The sequence below is a fragment of the Panthera pardus genome, unplaced genomic scaffold, assembly GCF_024362965.1.
Source record: "Panthera pardus isolate Hobbes unplaced genomic scaffold, ASM2436296v1 HiC_scaffold_24, whole genome shotgun sequence".
In the NCBI taxonomy this organism is placed as follows: domain Eukaryota; kingdom Metazoa; phylum Chordata; class Mammalia; order Carnivora; family Felidae; genus Panthera; species Panthera pardus.
In genome coordinates, this window is record NW_026526810.1 from 136,740,804 (window position 1) to 136,754,650 (window position 13,847).

The following is a 13,847-nucleotide window of genomic DNA, read 5'->3' on the forward strand; positions in this document are numbered from 1 at the left end:
GTGAGGGCGCCTCCCCGAACAGGATTGACCTGTGATTCTGCCAGGCTCTGACCAGAGTCCTGCTGATTGAATCGACCACTGAGTGCACTGCTGGGTTTGGGTCTATCTGGGTGACACCCTAAGGGTGAGGCCCTGTGTCAGCACAGTACAGCGTGGAGGGGGTCCCCTTGGACGCCCACCTTGGGCAGGCAGGGGCTTGTGTCCCTAAACCAAGAGGCAATGAAAATCACTGTTCTGATTCACCCGGAACCCTCATGCTCTCCTGCCTCCTTGTCCTGGCCGAGCCCACTGGGCCCTGTCTCCCCTCAGTGTTGACCCGGTGACTCCCCACTCCTGTAGAATTCCAGAGATATTTTCTTTTCTTTTCCTTTGTACGGAAATAGCTTTACAGACAGCGAACTACTCTGTGGAAATAGCTCTGGGATGAGTTAGCCATTTTCTTTTCTTTTTTTTTTTTTTAGTGCTTATTTGTTTTGAGAGAGAAAGTGAGAACGGGGGAGGGACAGAAGGAGAGGGAGACAGAGAGTCCCAGGCAGGTTCCATGCCATCAGCAGAGAGCCCGACATGGGGCTTGGACCCACAAACCATGAGATCACGACCTGAGACGCACTCGGATGCTCACTGACTAAGCCCCCCGGGCGCCCCTCGTAGTGTTTGAATTTCTATTTCCCTAATGAAGTAAGACATGAAGCATCGTTTCCTGTGCTTACTTGTCACCTTTGTACATCTTTTGCCCATTTTTATATCCAGTTGTCAGTTTTGTCACTGTTGACTTTTAAGAGTTTTTTGGAAATTTTGGACACCGGTCCTTTATCAGATGTGTCTTTTGCAAATATTCTGAGTCTGTGGCTGGACTTCTCATTCTCTCGACGTTGTCATTCACAGACGGGTTTTTATTTCTAATGAATTCCAGCTCATCAAGTCACTGTACAGCCTCCCTTTCCTACCTGGTCACCAGTCACCTGCGTCCGGGGGCACAGAGGCCACTTGCCTGGACCCAGGCAGGCTAGGCCTGGGAGACTCGGGAAGTGACCTGGCCTGTCCCCCTTTCTCACTCTTGTGCTGGGGAGTCCCCGTTGGGCTGGGAGTTTGGTCTAAACATACTGTGGGGGTGGCTCCTGGCCCGAGAATGGGACCTGGGTCTGCAGAGGGAAGGTGCCTCTTGAGACGTGGGTGCTGGTCACTGTCCCAACTGGCCACCACCACCTCAGGGCTGTTTGCTCCCCCCTCCCCAACCCCTCTCCCCTACCACCTCTGGGGTCCTGCCCTAGTTCAGGCCTCGCCTCTCGCCTGTCCATTCCTGGTTCTCCCTGACTGCCCACCCACGTGGCCTGGTGTCCTGGCCAGCCCGTGGCCCCTCTCTTCAGAGCAAAGCAGCTCTGCGGGTCCCGGAACCTGCCCGTGGCTCCTTCCCTCTTGGACGCGTCCCTGCCACTCTGGCTGCCTCGGCCCCTCAGGCCTGGCTGTGATGACACCACCTCCTCCAGGAAGCCCTCGGTTTGCCTCTCCCTCCCACCCGCACTGGCCTCTCGACGCCTGAACAAGCACCCCCACAGCCTCCCCAGTTCCTGGTGCTCAGCACGTGTGCCTCTCGCTGGGCCATTCTGGGTCCCTCCCCGGTGGGGTGCTGCTCCTTCCTGTGTGCAGGGCTCTGAGGCTGCGGCCCCGGCGGCCCCACCCTTCCCTGCAGAAGCCACATCAGGGCAGGCAGGGGTGTGGCAGCAGTTGGGGCTCTTCGCCCCAGACTTGCCTAGTGCACACCCCAGTGGGCAGTGGTGCTGACACCCGGGGGCTCAGCACCAGGCCCACCCGCCCACCCCAGCTCTCAGCACCTTCCGAACCCCGCCTGGAGTACACCCTTCCTGGCTGCACGGACGCCAGGGGCCCGCTGTGGAGTGCTGGCTGGGCCAAGCCGGGGTAAGGGGGTGGGGCAGACGAGACCCCCAGGGGCCTCCTGAACAGAGACCCCAGCCCTGAAGGCCTGGGGCCAGGTGCTGGGAGGCCATCTGGGGGAGGGGAGTGGGGCTGAGGTCCTCCACGTGGCCCCGGGTCCACGTGACACTTGCCTGCTCCGAGAGCCTTGCTGTGGCTCGGGAGCCTCGCCGTCGGGAACACACGTGCTCCGTCTAGTCCAGAGACACCCTGCGCGGCACCCAGACCGTCACCTCGCTGGGACCCAGTGCCTGCTCCAGTTGCCAGGATCCTGTCACCTCTCTCTTCCTTCACGTCCCATCGGTGGTGTAACTGCTCCCACTGGTGGAAACTCTAAGAAAACCCCTCAGGACGGCTTCCTGCACCGGCTGTGCCTTCTGTCCTTCCCGCGAGGGTCGTCCTCGTTGGCCTACGCACGTTCCTCCTGGACCTCCCACGGCCCCTTGTTTCTGTGGGGTCGGTGCTGATGCCCCCTCTCTCATGCCTCCTTTTCTAATTTGAGTCCGTTTTTCTGAGTCCATCCAGTCAAACGTCTGTCAAGTCTGCTGCTCTTTTTTTTTTTTTTTTAACGTTTTATTTATTTTTGAGACAGAGAGAGAGACAGAACATGAACGGGGGAGGGGCAGAGAGAGAGGGAGACACAGAATCGGAAGCAGGCTCCAGGCTCCGAGCCATCAGCCCAGAGCCCGACGCGGGGCTCGAACTCACACCGCGAGATCGTGACCTGAGCTGAAGTCGGACGCTTAACCGACTGAGCCACCCAGGCGCCCCAAGTCTGCTGCTCTTTGAAGGAGCCAACTGTAGGTTCCACTTCCCGGTTTTCCCCTATTTTTCCATCCTCCGTGTGTACCTCCTCCCTTCTCCTGACCTTGAACCTGGGCTGTACTTCTCACTCCTGAAGTCAGGTCCCCTGGCGACCTGGCTCCCCTGTTTTCACGCGGCGCTCACCGCACAGCACCCCCTCGGCCCTGCTTTCCCCGCACCCCTCACACCCCACTCTGCTGTGTTGTCCTTTTCGCTGGACTTGAGCTGGTTTCTGACTTCCCTGTGAGCAGCCGTGGGGAGGGGCTCAGGCGCAGGGGAGGGTAGAGGCTTCCGTGAGGAAGGGACACTTGAACCGAGTCTCGGAGACCGAGGAGCCAAGGGCCTGAAGACCACGGAGTGGGCCCCTCCCAGGCCTGTGGGAGGCTGGGACCAGGGCCCCAGGGGGTGTGTCAGGGGCTGGGTTCCTGGGACAGATGCTGGGCCGAGTGGGGCTGCTGAGCGGGGGTGCCTGGCAGGGGCCGTGGGCAGAAAGGGGAAGGGGCGTTGGACACAGAAGGGCCTTCCCTCAGGTCCCGGTGACAAAAGTTTATCAAAGGACAAAGGGAGTGATATGTCATGATTCCCAGGTGGAAACCTCCCAAGAGGAAAGGGGTCTGGAGGGGCTCGGAGCAGAGGCAGGGGTGCAGGGGTCCCAGGCACAGGAGGGGACACGAGAGACATGGGACGCAGTCTGAGGCTCCCTGGCAGCCTCCCCGCTTCATCTGCCCTTGAATTTTGGGTCTCCACACCCCTCCCCCCGCCCCGGCCCCAGGAGGCTGGTGGGGGCAGGGTCCAAGTGCACTGCCCAGGCAGCCCTGACCCTGAGCAAGGCCGGCCCGGTTCCAGCACCAGAGTGGATCGGGAATGGCCAAGGAATCCCTGCATTTCCTGGGACGTTTCTTGAAGACCCCCCCTCACTTGTGTGCCACAGACAGAAGGGCCTCCCTTGGAAGGTGGGGGAAGCCGGGGACTGCCTGAGGGGCCCTGGGTGGGGGTGGGGTGGCGTTTGGGCAGAGGCCAGTGAGGGAGGCTCTCCCCAGCACCAGCCAGCTCTGCCTGGTCTGTGCTCACCTGGGGACAAAGAGCTGGCTCACAGGAGACTTGCCCCAAGATCTCCAGGCTGACGGGGAGGCAAGGCAGAGGCAGTATCAGCCCAGCAGGTGGAGACAGAGAGACCTGGTCCTGTGTCCAGGGCCCCAGCCCCATGGCTGCAGAGAAGGACAGAGGACCCTGCAGGGCCTCTGTCCCTAGGCCTGAGCCATTCTGGACCGGGACCTGGTGGTCGAGGCTGGAGGGGGTGCCTGGGCAGGGACGCTTTCTGACCGTGGCCCCAGGACCGCAGACTCCCCAGTACCCGTGCTCTGGCCCCACATCCTGCAGGCAGGGAGGGACCCATGTTTTACCTGCCCAATGGCACACTGGGGCATGGAGGGGTGCTGCCTGAGGCCCCCCATGCGGCTCAGAGTCCAGCTGTGTCCTCGGCCGAGGCCCGGGCATGGACGGGGCCGGGACCGTTTGTCGTCTGTGCCTGGGGACCTAGCCCCGTGCTGTGCCCTGCCCACCGCAGACACAGGCTGGGCTCTGCTGTCGGGGCGGACCGAGGCTTCCAGAAGGAGATTCCCCACCGAGGCCCCACTGCCCACCAGGAGAACTGTGGTCAGCTCAGCCTGTGCCCCTACAGGGGATTAAGACTTTCTCTCCAGTAAGGGGGATGGGATCTGCCTCAGGGTGGCGGTGACACTGTCCAGGGAGGTCCCTGAAGATGGGAGGTTCGGGGCTCATCGGGGGGGTGGGGAGGGGCTCTTGGTCCCCTGTCCTGTGAAGAGAGAGGGAAGGGCCTGAAGGCCAGGGCCACAGCCCCTGCCTGCCCTGGGAACTGAGGTCTCGCAGGGCGTCAGTCACAAGGTTCCTGACGTGCTTACCTGTGGGGACTGTGTTTGTTTCCACGTTAGGAGGGGGGCGACCGTCCCATGAGGACAGAACCGGCCACACGTTGACAACCGTGACTCGCGTGCGCCTTTAACAAAGTGACGTAGCGATGAACGTTCAACTCTCCCCTGTTGAGTTGTTTCGGTTATGCACCGGAAGCGTTTTCCAGCGACCGCCCTTGAGCCACAGCCACCCGAGTCGCTGTAAGCGGTGACCTGCGGGGAAGGGCTTTCCGCGGGTAAAACGGGCACAAGAAAATCCCAACCCAAAGTCAGCAAGACTTCCAGTGCATTAGAAGTTTCCCCCAGAAATTCTCTCCCGCCACCAGACAGTAGGCCGATCTGCTCTTTATATGGTTTCATTTGGTTTCCACGCCTGGGCGGCATCACAGCGGCCAAGGGTTTCCTTCCAGAGAAATGCTCCCCTGGAGAACACAAAGCCAACCCTCGTCAAAGGGCGTGTTGCAGAAACTGCCCTCACCTGACTCTGTGTCCCCTGGGAATGTGCTTCCCGGGAAAGAGCCAGGAGGCAAGGGCAGCGTCGCGAGGAAACGGGGGAGATGCGCTGGAATAATTCCCACAAGGACAAATATTCGGAACAGAAAATGAAAACCATTTGCCCTCAATTTTCCTGTGCGGAAATACCATGCAACCCCCTCGCCACCCGGGCTGGGCTCAGGTCAAACGTCTGGGTACAAACGCAGAAAGTCAAGTCTCCGGGTCGGAATTTACGCTGTAAAGGAGGTTGAGCTCCAGGCACAAATCAAGGGGTTGGCGGCCCAACTGTTGGGTCCAAGTGCCTACAATCTGAGATTCCCAAACCTCCAGACCAAGCCCATGGCACCGCGCATGTGAGGGAACAGTGGTGTCCCCTTCTGGGGGAACGTGGGGACACGTGATCGCGATCCTTCAGCCCCGCCCTCCCGTAACAAGTCATGTTGGGGGCCCCAGGGACCCCCTCCATAGGCTTCACAGGCACCGTCCTTTCAGATCCCCACGTGTTCTGCGTGAAATCTTTCCGCGAAGGCCTTGGGAGCAGTGGGGACGCTGAGCGTGCGTGACCGACACAAGCCAGGACACAGGTAAGGAGCCGGTTCTGGAGAAGGTCCTGCGCGCAGCCGTCCTGGCGAGCTTGGGCAGCTGCGACAGCGCAGGGGGGACCTGGGCCGGCGCCCTGCTCGCTGTCCCGGATCAGGAAGCCTCTGGGCTGGCGGTGCTCTGCCCCGAGGCCATCGAGGCCGGTCCCGGGACGCCCCAGAGGGGATGCGGGGACGCGGGGACGCGGGAACACGGGGGACCCGGGACATGGGGACCCGGGGCCTCGGGGGCGCAGGGGCGCGCTCAGCGACCCGCCGGCCGCGCCACCTCCGGCCGCCACGCCGGGACGGGGGCGGGACCCGCGGGGGACGTGGCGGCGCCACCCTTCCGGGGCCGGGCGGGGACACGCGCCACCGGGCCTGACGACGGGGGCGCTGATCCGGAGACCCGGGGCCGCCTCCGCCCCGGCTGCGCCCCGCCCTGGGTCCCCGGGCCTGGCGAGGCCGATCCGTCCCGGGGTCCTCAGCCCTGCGCGGCTGGGGCGCGGGAAGCGTGGCGGCGCAGGAGGAGCCGGGAGGCGCAGGGTCGGCCTGGGGAGCACGGTGTCCGGGGGCGGGGAGGGGGCCGCGACTCTGGTCCCCTCCCCACTCCAGCCTGCACGTCCGGGAGCGACCGGAGGGCCGAGTGCCCCGTGGGCGGCCTGGCCCCGAGGGGGCGCTCCTCGCAGGCTCCCCCCCTTTCGAAGCAGGGCCCACGGGCTCCACGGCGAAGGCCCCCTGCCCCTCGGTGAGCAGCTGGCGGAGGGGCCACCGCGGCCACGAAACCGAAAGAGACGTTTCGCATAGCGGGTTATGGGAGCCGAGCCCCGGGGCCATCCGGCCGCCTCTTTGCTTCTCCCCCACTCGTCGTTCCGGAAGAGCACACTTGGTCAGACACTGGGTGTTTGACCCCTTGAGATGCTCCCAGTAGGAAGCAAGAGTGACTGCTTCTCCACCTGACCTTGTCACCAATGCCCGGCTCCCAGGCAGTGATCCTGGACGGAGAGCCCAGCAACAGGAAGAAATGCCACAGGAAACACCCCTGGTGCCAGGGGGCTCCCTGGAGGGACAGCCCTTCTCTGGGCCTCTTGTCATAGAGGCAGAAGTCAGGGAGATGGCCATGGGGGACACGTGTGGGGAGTGTCCAGGTGTGGTCCTGTGCCTGATGTCCGTGGGGCAGCTTGTCATGGGGGGGGGGGACCTTCTCCAGCGGCCTCACCCCCTGCGTGGCCAGCAGCTGTGGGCCAGCAGGACAGACCAAAATGTAAATACAGACTGAAATCCCCACCAGTCTGTCGCCCTGACCCTGGTGACTCCGGAATTCTGCAAAAGCCAGTATTTGTATTTAGTATTATGTTTGCTTTCCACATCCTTCATCTTTTGTGTGTAATGTCATTTCTCTATGTCTTTTTATTTTATTAAAAAAATTTTCTAACGTTCATTTATTTTTGAGAGAGGCAGAGACAGGATGCGAGAGACAGGATGTGGGTTAGGGGCAGAGAGAGAGGGAGACACAGAATCCCAAGCAGGCTCCAAGCTGTCAGCACAGAGCCCGATATGGGGCTCGAACTCGTGAACTGCAAGATCATGACCTGAGCCGAAGTTGGCCGCTCAACCGACTGAGCCACCCAGGTGCCCCTCTCTTATGTCTTTTATCTACTAATCCGACTGCCTAGAAATAGAATGCCTGTGGCTCTGCTTGTGGTGGCCTGGCCCTAGTCTGTTCAGCACCTCTTTGGACCATGAGGGTAATCTGAGAGGATGACGGGAAGCCCCGTAAAGGAGCATCCCTCCAGAGAAGCCGGCACTGACTGCTGCTGGCGTCCTTAAGGACCTACCCACCTGGCCTCACTTGATGTTCATTGTTCAGCTTGCTGTTTCCAGGACTTCTAAGGGATGTTCAGTTTAAACCCAAACCTCTGTGAGGACCAGACCCTTGTTACAAATCTTAGGGAAAATCTTTTACTTTTGTCCTCGAAAGAATACTGGACGGGAAGAGGCGCCTGGGTGGCTCAGTCTGTTGAGCGTCTGATTTCAGCTCAGGTCATGATCTTTCACTTCACGAGTCGGAGCCCCGCGTGGGGCTCTGTGCTGCCAGCTCAGAGGCTGGAGCCTGCTTCGGGTTCTGTGTCTCCCGCTCTCTCTGCCCTGCCCCTACCAGCTCTCTGTCTCCCTTTCTCTCAAAAATAAAGAAAAACATTAAAAAATTAAGAAAAAAAAGAATACCGGACAGGACAGTTTTTCTCCTCTGCTTTTGCGGATGGTTGGAAAACGTTCAAAATCACTCGTTCACTGAGGATATGGGCCTTCTAGGATGTGCAGCTCGTGTGGGGGTCCTGCTCCTAACTGGGAAGCTTATATAGCCTCAAAATCTTGCCATCTGTCTCCATGACGCCCCAAACCCTTGATGACGGAGGTTGTGAATTCCCCGGGGCGGCTGCTTACCGCTACCACTTTGGTTTTCAGCGGCTTCTCTGTTTGGGCCATTTCCTTTTTTCCAACATCGCAGCTATGCAAGAAAGCGTTTTGTAACAGTTCATTCACAATTTCTAGTCTCGAAGGTTTTTCCCAGTTATCTCCCCTACTCTATGGGCAGAAAGGGAGGAGCCGCTGGGCTTCGGGCCGAGTGTATGCGTGTGCACCCACGCTCTCGCCCTCGCTGGCGGAGGCCGTCCACGCGCGTTTGCGATGTTTCCAGCAGCTCTCAGGGGGCTCCGTGTGTGTCCCCCACCCGGGGAGGTTTGCACAGCTGTTCTCTGCAGATGGCGTGGCCGCTGCTTTGTCCCCAGGAATGCTGTTTCTCCTCTCTGCCTGCAGGTACTAAGATCCCAGTTCCTCCCAACTGGGAAGAGACCTGGAGGTCGGAGAGTCTCTGTGGGCTCGGGGCCTAAGGCTCAGAGGGTTTAAGACTCCTTAGCACGATAGGCTGAGATCATGAGACAGGCCAGGAGACCGGGGGACGGGGCGCACCGGGCACATGGTGTGAAGTTTGCTCCTGCAGGCCCCTCCCATAAACGTCGGGGCCGTGGCTCCCGCTGGAGACAGATGGTGGACTGACTGGTTTGCCTACCACTGGGCAGGTGAGTCCAAACGTGGGCTCTAGGATTAGGACGGTCTATAGTGCAGCCCTCCGAAGCCATCCGCTCCGACTCAGACCTCATCTGTGATAAGGTAATAATTTGATTTATGTTTTCTTGAGTCCCTTGGACTTATCTCTCAAGCGTCTGGGTCTTGGGCAGGAATAATGAAAGTGTCATTGACTGGGCTCCTTCACATCCCTACGTTAAGCCCTGTATTATCCTCCGCCATGCTCCCCAGCCTTTTGGACACAGACAGCCTCAAGGAGCAATTGTGTAGTGAAAAAGCCATATAGCAGGATAGTTAGGGTCTCATTCAGAAAGGCAAGAATTCATTCGGTTATTCAACAAATGGGGTCCGTTTTGCTGGGATGCATCATATGGTTTCATGAAATTCCGGGTGCCGTGCAAACTCGCACAGTAAAAATCACAGCACTCCAGGGGAAAGTAGAGTTGGGTCAGGACACTCAAAATATTTCGTCAGCAACACATTGAAAACAGATAGGAACCGGGGCGCCTGGGTGGCTCAGTCGGTTAAGCGTCCGACTTCGGCTCAGGTCACGATCTCGCGGTCCGTGAGTTCGAGCCCCGCGTCGGGCTCTGTGCTGACCGCTCATAGCCTGGAGCCCGTTTCGGATTCTGTGTCTCCCTCTCTCTCTGACCCTCCCCCATTCATGCTCTGTCTCTCTCTGTCTCAAAAATAAATAAACGTTAAAAAAAAAAAACATTGTTAAAAAAAAACAGATAGGAACCTAATAAAAAGGATAGCACAGTGGAATACGTTAAGTTGTTATTTTAAATACATTAATACAACAAGAAATATGGCCCTTTGTCTCAAAGGCCCAAAGAGCAGTGGACACGGGGAGGGTGCAGCTTGCGGCCCGGGAGACAGGACAGCTAGAACACCCGGCGGGGGCGGTGCGCTCACGGCACAGCAGTCACGAGGCATCTGGGGGACGCGTGAGGGGAGCGTCTGTGTGTTCTGTGTATTCCCACATACCTCGGTCCAGCCGGTGCCGTTTTCCATGTTTACCTCGCAAAGAAAATCACACGAAATGCAAAATTCACGCTATGCGGGCCTGGCTCCCGCATTCTTCAGTTGTGCTGGAAAAACTCATTTCCAAAGCCTGTGTCACGGCAGAACCGTAGTCGTGGATTGTGCCAACCACATGGGAGGCACCGATATCTGTGCCAGGGGGCCAGCAGTGAGCGGTGTCGGGGGGGTAGGTCGTGGGAGGGACACAACAAGCAAAGGGATTCAAAGAGCGTAATGGGGGCCCCTCCATTCGTAGGTGGAAAACTAACCCCCAAAGTCTGGCATTGGGTGGGCCCTTCGGGGAGTGATAAGGTGACGGAGACCCCAGAAAGCTCCCTTGCCCCCCACCGTGAGGACACGGTGAAATAACAGTTGTCCGCGAACCAGAAAACGGAATCTCACTGAATCCGCCAGTGCCTTGGCCTTGGCCTTCCCAGCCTCAGAACGGAGTCATAAATGTTGTTCGCTACGTCCCCCAATCTGCGGTAATCCGTTCTATCAGCCCGAGTGGACCGGGGCGGCAGGATAGTAAGTGACGATCTGCGGTAGGTGGCACTCCGGTAGTTCCCCACGGCCTGGGGGCTTTTGGACAGGAACCTGCTGTGTCACCAGTCTCCAGTCCAGAAGTCCCAGATCAAGCTGTCGGCAGGGTGGTTCCTTTCGTGGGCTGCGGGTGGAGAATCTGTTCCAGGCCCCTCTTCCTTAGCTTCCGATGATTTACAAGCCTCTTTGGCTTCTAGAACACCAGCCCGGCCTCTGACCTCATCTTCAGGTGGCATCTCCCTGTGTGCACGTCTGTGTCCAAGTTGCCCCTTTCAGAAGGACGCTGGTTATAGGGGATTAGGGGCTGTCCGTGGTCCAGCGGGACCTCGGCCGGTTACACCTGCAACGGCCCTGTTTCCAAATGAGGTCCCACTCCGAGGTACAGAGGGCTGGTACCAATGAATATGATTGGTACCAACGTGCGTTCTGTGTATTCCCAGAAGTAAGTGACATTTGAGCAAAACACCTAAGTAAAATGAGGGAGTGGGCCATGTGGACATCTGAGGGAACAGCATTCCGGGGGGAAGGAACAGCAAACATAAGATTCTGGGATGAAACGCAGACTGGCACGCTGAAGGAGTAGGGAGAGGATGGTCGTTGTGTCTGGAGGAAGCAGGGAGAAGAGGGGTGAGCGATGAAGCGAGAAGCAGAACGATTCGGCGATGGGAAATCCGTCAACTCTGAGTCATAAAATTAACAGAATTAAAGGAGAAAAAGCTATACATTTATCAGGGAACAACAACAATGCAAATCTCAATACAAGTTCTAAGGTATAAATAGACTAAACTTTCCTTTTATGATGAAGGATACCCATTACAGGACAAAAGGATACATCATATATTTTTTTTAATGTTTATTTATTTTTGACAGAGAGAGAGAGACGGAGCACGAGCAGGGGAGGGGCAGAGAGAGGGGGAGACCCAGAATCCGAAGCAGGCTCCAGGCTCCGAGCCGTCAGCACAGAGCCCAACGCGGGGCTAGAACTCACCAGCCGTGAGCTCATGACCTGAGCCGGAGTCGGACGCTCAACCGACTGAGCCACCCAGGCGCCCCAAGGATACATCCTTTAATGGTATGTCGTAAAGGCATTTCTGTCAGTTGCAGCTCTGTGGTTCAACATCGATATTTTGGAGTCTGGCTAGAGCAACAAGAAAAGGAAGCGAACTGTGTACCACTGTTTGCAGATAGTATGTCCCCCCGGCCCCCCCCGAATGAGGCATTTGCAAACTGTTAGAATGGAGTCAGCAACCTTTTACGCCCTGGTCTCGTAGGCTGGGAGTCCACCGTTTTTGCCGTCGTCGTGGCTACGGAGCCCGCTGCCCCCGGCCTCCACTGCCCACCACGCCCCCTGCTGTCTCCTGGGGCTGTCGTTGCCGCTGCTCGCCAGGCTGCTGGAGCCCAGCATGCTGGCACATGTGCAACCTGGAAAAGGGAGGGACTTTGCGGGCAGCCCTGGAACGACGAGGAAAGGGCACCAGCGGGCGCACGTGCCCCTCGCTACCCGCGCACCAGGGGACGATGCCGGGGTAGGACGCACACCGCTCCCTAGGGTACTCGTACAGCAGTGGCAAGTCAAGGACGCTCTCTGACATCAGATCTCCCCGCTCCCCCGTTTTCCCCTTCCAGGGTCCCCATTCCTCATCTCCGAGGTCACCTCCAAAAATAAACCATTTGCCCACAAGACCACGTCCCATGTCATAGCTTCTGCTTTTGGAGAGAACCCGAATTAAGAGAAGTGACCGGGGCGCCTGGGTGGCTCAGTCGGTGAAGCGTCCGACTCCGGCTCAGGTCACGATCTCGCGGTTCGTGAGTTCGAGCCCCGCGTCGGGCTCTGTGCTGACAGCTCAGAGCCTGGAGCCTGCTTGGGATTCTCTCTCTGTGTCCCTCCCCACTCATGCTCTGTCTCTGTCTTAAAAATAAGTAAAACATTAAAAAAAATTTTTTTTTTAAAAAAGAGAAGTGACCCTAAGAAGCAGACCTTCTGAGTAAGATTCTAAGGTAGATCACACCCTCAGACCCCATTGGAAGGACGGTATTGCTGGTGGTGAGCGAGCTGGTGATGAGCCTTGGCCTGTGGCACAGGGACAGTGACTCAGGGGGGTGGATTAAGGTGTGGTGCAGGGGACGTGGAGTGTGGTTCTGTGCGGCAGGGGTGGGGTTAGCGTGCTTTCCTTAATGGCTTTAAAAGCCTGAACGAATACTAAGGACAGGCTCAAATTAGCCCACTATCGATTCGAGATACTCTCCGAAAATCAGCCGCCCCTGGCAATATCAGGGCCCCTCATCGCCTGCAGGCACAGGGCATTTTAGGATGAAAACCAGGTCCAGGATTCCCCGCAACTCATGATGTCGTTACTTCTCTCTTCAGTCATGTATTTAATCCCCAGTTCAACCAACAAGGGTGTTTTATGTTAATCAAAATAGCAAATTATCATACTGTCCATTTCTATCATATTGTCTTATTGGAGAGTCTCTTTCAAATTACTTGACCATACTTTAATTTTTTTTAAATGTTTACTTATTTCTGAGAGAGACAGAGCACGAGCAGGGGAGGGGCAGAGGGCACGGGAGACACAGAATCCCAAGCAGGCTCCAGGCTCCGAGCTGTCAGCACAGAGCCGGACGTGGGGCTCGAACCCACAAACCGTGAGATCATGACCTGAGCCGAAATCAGACAGTTAACCTACTGAGCCACCCAGGCACCCCCTACTTGACCATACTTCATAGTCTCTTGTTCCTTGCTCAAAATTTTAAGCTTCTTTTTTTTATTTCTTTAAACACATGAAACATAATTATCTCATCTGTCTGATAACACCAATGTCTGCAGCTTTCCAGACGTGGTTTTCTTGTCTGTGTTTCTAACGGCTCTCATTCACGGTGTTTTTTTCCCTGTGTGTTTTGTGACTTTTCAGCAGCAAGTTGCCTACGTTCCCTCAAAAGCTATCTGTGGGAAGTTGTTGAAGCCTGCCTTGAGCTTGCCTCCCTCCAGTGAATATTTGCAGTTATCCTTTTTAAAGATGCATTTTTACTTTTGTTACTTTGCAGTCAGAGAATGTCTCATAAGCCTTCTCTATTTAGAAAGCGAGTTGTCTGTTGTGTTCCATATATAATTAATATCACAGGTCAAGGGTGCTCTGTGCACCGTTAATAGAAAAGCATGTTCTGTGACCACAAACACCAGTGTGAAAGATGTATCCCGTTGTCACTTAAACGTCATCTCTGAGCCTATGCTGCCGGGAGCAAATTCAAGCTCAGTCAGAACTGGGGCCCTGTCCCCTCCCCCCCCACACGGCTACACCAAAATGACCGAGGTCAGTGGCACCCCGACACAGGGAAAACGTAGCTATCTCCGCTTTCAGCCCAGGCCTCTGGGTCTCCCTCAAGTCCTAAGGCATGTGTTTGTGCCCGAGTACAAGGTGAGTGGAGTTTACTCAGGTGGACGACCCCAGGA